The sequence below is a fragment of the Eurypyga helias genome, unplaced genomic scaffold (genome assembly GCF_000690775.1).
Source record: "Eurypyga helias isolate BGI_N326 unplaced genomic scaffold, ASM69077v1 scaffold5695, whole genome shotgun sequence".
NCBI lineage: Eukaryota > Metazoa > Chordata > Aves > Eurypygiformes > Eurypygidae > Eurypyga > Eurypyga helias.
The window spans coordinates 18,343-23,512 of NW_010253249.1; the positions used below are offsets into that span (position 1 = coordinate 18,343).

Below are 5,170 nucleotides of genomic sequence, written 5' to 3' on the forward strand. Positions count from 1 at the left end.
AATTTACATTATGTTTTCTTTTTAAGTTTAGTCACTGTCACACAAATGAAGTTTCAAGCAGCCACTTTATCTGTCTCATACATTCCCAACCTCCTTTAATACTTCTGTTTTCACCTATTCTAAGATTTCTTTGTTGTTCGTTTTTCTTTTATAATCCAGGACACAGTTTGTTCTCAGCTGATACTGCAACTCTCTGAAGAGAGCAATCCTTCTTCATAAGTCTGGCTGAGGCCAAAAATAGCTCTGTCAGCTTCTGACAGGCTGAACTTAGCCAAGTGAAATGTTTTAACATTTTATCATCTTAATGAACAGGCTTATTTATGATGTGGACAACTTTACTGTCACTCTACGCAGACTGCTGAATAGATTATGGAATGCATTTGTTTGGGGAATGCTGAATATATTAAGAAATATAAGTTTTGACCAAAGGGCAGTTGTCTTAGACACTGTAAACAATTTTAAGATGAAATAGTTTTAGCCCGTTTGAAATAAAGGAGAGACTTAATGGTAACATCTATAACTGTGAGAATACCTGAAGAAATGAGCCTCACAATCATAAATGACTAACCTTCAAATCATAGAAATTTGAAATATGCAGAAATTACCAAGAAAAAAACCCCTATAACCAGTTTAAATATTACTATTAGTGCAATATTGGAAATAAATATTTAGACTAAATATCTACAGATACCTTTAGTACTTTATAGTAGAGGGGGAAGGTTAGAAGTACAAAATAAAAAGTCTAACAGAAAAAAGAGTGTGGGTTAATAATTGCTTACCCTCTTTTCTGCTACCTCATCCTCTCCTGTAGACTCTTTGCCATCATGTTCATCTCTCAGGGTTGGCATGTGTTTTTTGTGTGCTGGCTCTCTGTTTAAAGTTGTATATCCTATGTGTTCATAAATTGGATTTATTGTCATCTTGGCAATGTATTCAGCTGCCTTCGTTTCAATATAAAGAGTAATCAATCCATCTGTCACCAGGTCATGGATGGACTCAAAACGTTTCTCCCCAACAAAGTGCTTTCCATCGTAGTAGAGTCTGAAGTTTCTGGTTTGACTTCCAAATCTGCCTCAATGAAATGGGAGAGTTGTTTTTTTTAAAGAACAGTAAGCAGAATAAAGAAGAGTAAGCAAGCCTTTGCAAACAATAAAAAACACTTCATCACTTAAAGCTGTGACTATGCTCTGTGTCTGGTCCAGATGAGAATGAAAAACCCAGCTACTACTTAGCACAGATAGGAAGGAGAAATCAACAACTGCAGATAGATAGCCAGAACAGTGACAGTCTCAGAAGGAGCTGTTTGTTCTCTTATTCTTTAGCCCCTCCATTATCCCATGGAAAAACTGAAAATTACTTCACACTCTTTATGGCTTTTTTAGTACTTTACTACTGCATCGCTGTAGTCAATTTGCTTGGCTCCGATACGAAGAGTCCTCATAATAGAGTCCTCTATTACAGTTGATCAATACGGAGTTTTGATGCTGTCTCGGACCTCTGCACCCCTGCTTGCTTGCAGGAAGAGGCCATTCAGGGTTCAGCTGAGCTTCAGTGCCAACAATTACACTGAAGCAGAACCGCTGCCAGAGCTGGAGCAGCACAGGACAAAATGGCACAAGGGCAAGCATTCTTTATTCCTGGCCGAAGGCCAAGGACTAACTCTTCAAGCTTCGTACAAAAGTCCTTCTGTGTTGTGCTTGTTAAGTCCTGAGCTTCAAGCAAATCTTTGTAATATACAGGATATATAATGCATAACCTATCTGACACTCGCAATTCCATGGTCAAGGTGGGATAGGATTTCGATACAGCCTCTTAACAACCATAAGCAAGCCAACTTCACATAAACATTAGCATGTTTTCAAAAACTGCAACAATTTTCTGCCTGAAAGCAATCTAAATGCATGAAAACACCCCAGTGTTTGCACTTGGCAACAACCAATGCATTTCCTGTGGAGAAGATGGGGGCCAGAAGCTGCTTTCACAGCTCACTCCAGTGTTATTCCTTGGTCAGACAGCAGCAAGGCTGGCTGCTCAGGGTACTGGGCCCCCTTGTGAGGTTAGATCTGCCAAATAAATGTTAAAAACTAAATTTGGAAGGATGGATTGCTTTCATTTTACAATCAAATGCTTCACAGGAGATGTTAAGGAACAAAGTAAACACCGGTGCTTTGCTGAAGTGGCTCCTTTTCAATGGGGCCTAGCCAAAGAGGGGAAAGCATAATTTTAGACCTTGCCTCAAGCGAAATATTGCACTCTTCTAGCAAATATGGGCAAAACCACTTGTTCTGTGGTGTATTTTTATCCTTGTGTTCTGAGTCAAAATGCCAAACCTTCCCATCCCCCTATCAATAATCTGACAGTGACTGCAACTTCAGGAGCTGCTATTTTTACACAACATTCAAATATGAGTGGGTCCTCAGGAATCCGCATCCTACTCAGCAACAAAAGAGGACCTGACACGTAGGAACTACCTGGGCATTTTACTGGAAATGAACTGGTACTTCTGTGAACATTTTTATGCCACTCAAACTAATAAGTTCTCTCAGTCAAACTGAAAAGCAAGAAATTACGAAACGACAGAATAAAATACATTTTTACCCAATGCTAATTTTGTCACAAGACGCAAATCTGAGTGAATACAAGTAATTCAGAAAGTAGAAAGATAATGTCCTAAGTTACAGCAGAAGAGGTAGGAACACATTCAGGCTCGTTCTTCAAAGCATCTTTCTACTCAGTGTGGTGCGTGGTGACCAGGCTTTGACCGTGAGATGTACTCCTTGCATACCCTCCACTGTCAGAGATGTCAGCGTGAGCCAAGAGTGCTCAGCTCTTTGCAGTGCCAAAGTGAGCAACCTTCACTGTCTTCTGCTCAAGTCAGCGGCAATAATTCACGTGGAGCACATACAAGCACTATGAAGTTAAATTTGACAGGAGAACTGAGTAAATTTGAAGGTGAAGAATAATGGGCCTTAAATGACAATATTCAATAGAATTATTTTTATTAAGAGATGTAGCAGGTGAACTGCTGCTCCAGTTAGTAACATATGCTCTGACAGTTCTTACAGCAGAGGTTTAAACAAGCTGAAGGTCACTTACTGCTTTTAGCTTTCTACAAGAGAAAGTATTACACTAATCTTATCAAGAGATGATAAGGCACAAAAGCTTCTCAGGGCCTATTACTAAGTACACATGGTATCTTGATTTCAGTAACATCCTTCAGAGTCTAAAAGAAAGTTCTGAAGAACAAGATGGCCAAATGCAGAGAACAAGCAAAAGTTCTGAAAGGATTAATCCTCTTCCCCTCAGGGCCAGTAGATGCATGGTTCTACACCAGCGACGTTGTAATGAGCAGCCCCTACGCTGTACACCCATCCAGACCGCTGCACATGAAGCATGTCTTTCAGAGCTACTGCAAGGAATAGGATTCCCAAAAGTACGGAATCTTTATCCCACTGCTTCTGACCCACATTCCAGCACACGAGCATCTCACAGACAACGTTCCACAGTTTTAATTATTTAACATCACCCCATGCCTAAACTCATCTCTCTCCTAAACCTCACAGACAGACTGGAACTTCCTCCTGTATGGATCTGGGGAATAGCTCATCGGTTTCTTTCGGCATGTGTGGCCTTCCAAAGGTACACTCGACTTTCTTGGTTTAAAATACATCAGGATAATTTAACAATTACCACTTAAAGAAAGGTATTCAGACAAACAAATTGCTCTGCATCAGTGTCAGAACAACTTGGAAAAGGTGCTTGTGCATCAGCTGCCAGAGGTGAACACTGAATGATTCGCCTTTATCTGATTTCCCATTTGTTCCAAATCAAACTTTTTTCTATTAATTGCTCATTGGATATGTTGTGGGGAAATGTATTGTTTTTCAAATAGAATCCTGTTAGCAACAAGGAGGAAAAGAAAATCCAAATCCCCACGAATCAATGAAACAACAATTTCTTACGAAGACTGAACCATCAATAATGTGGATCAGAATCCTGTTTGTTTCAAACTCATTTGGATTTCTTTCTAACCACACAACAATACCATTTAGATCAAAGTACAATATAAATGCAAACATGCCCATCCAATTGTAAATGATCAATTAAAATGTAATCTTCAGTTCCATCCATTTTACTTAAAACTGTGTTTTGTTTTGGTTTTTTTCATTAGTGAGAATATTTCCTTATGTTTACTTTCTATAATATTACTGCAGCCTGCTTAATTATACATCACCGTGGCAACTAAGTAGAGCCAAGATCTGATATTTCAACTTCCTCATCATCTCTTCCTAGAGGCAAGCACTAGTACCAGCTGTTTTTTGTTTAAGGAACAGAAAGCAGGACACAGATAATGTATGTTCTCTTTTGGTTTAAACAGGGGTACATTAGATGTTTTTCCAAGAAAAAGAAATAGACCTCTGACATGTCAAACAGTCTGATTGTGTCCATTGTGCATTTGTTTGCAAGCAGCAGGACTACAGATAAAAGGCTTCTTTTATTCCAGGTTCTCTGAAAAGCAATCACTCTGTCTAGTCCCTTTGGTTGCCAGTGGGGCAGAGTGGATAACAACGTGGGAAAACGGATTAAACGGTAGAGCAAATGTGGCTAGTAATAAAGGACTGAGGAGTTGAATTAGGCATCATAGCATGAGAGAGACAGGCTTCAGACTCAGCCACCTACTCTGTATGCAGCATTCACTATTGAAACAAAAGGAAGAAGTGAAGGACCGGGAGCCCATCCATACTTTCTTACCATCTAAGAAGATGGATTTTTACAGTACACATACATTATTGTACAGTAGCTATTCACCTCTTTCACAGGCTATTTTATGATGAGAAGAGTCTCTAGACAAAGACATTATTTAAAATGTGTAGCTGCACACAGACCACAAAGTTAACACCCCTCGGGGCTACTCGGGTCCTCATTAGTTTCAAGCATCTTCATACACTGAGCCGGAAAATCTTAAGTCCTGTGTATGTGCCTCAAGGTCACTTGGACTTAATATTCCCCTGGAGAAAAAGTGTCTGAATGTGCTCTCAGGCCAAAAATTACAAGTCTCACCTAAAATTAGGTGCCAGAATTTCAGCTCTAACTTCTGAAAACTCTCAATCAACACTTAAGACTACAGTCATGACACTCCATAAAAAGCCACAGAAATATAAGCATTCCT

The 5,170-nt window shown here is 39.5% G+C and overlaps 1 long non-coding RNA gene across 1 annotated transcript in view; it reads right to left on the minus strand.

Annotated features, from left to right (window-relative positions):
* Positions 1-779: 779 nt before the first annotated feature.
* Positions 780-5,170, minus strand: part of LOC104510365 — a 15,999-nt gene continuing 11,608 nt past the window's right edge. Inside the window, exon 3 of the long non-coding RNA XR_727900.1 lies at positions 780-1,068. This is a non-coding gene — a long non-coding RNA (uncharacterized LOC104510365). The remainder of the gene's footprint in view (positions 1,069-5,170) is intronic.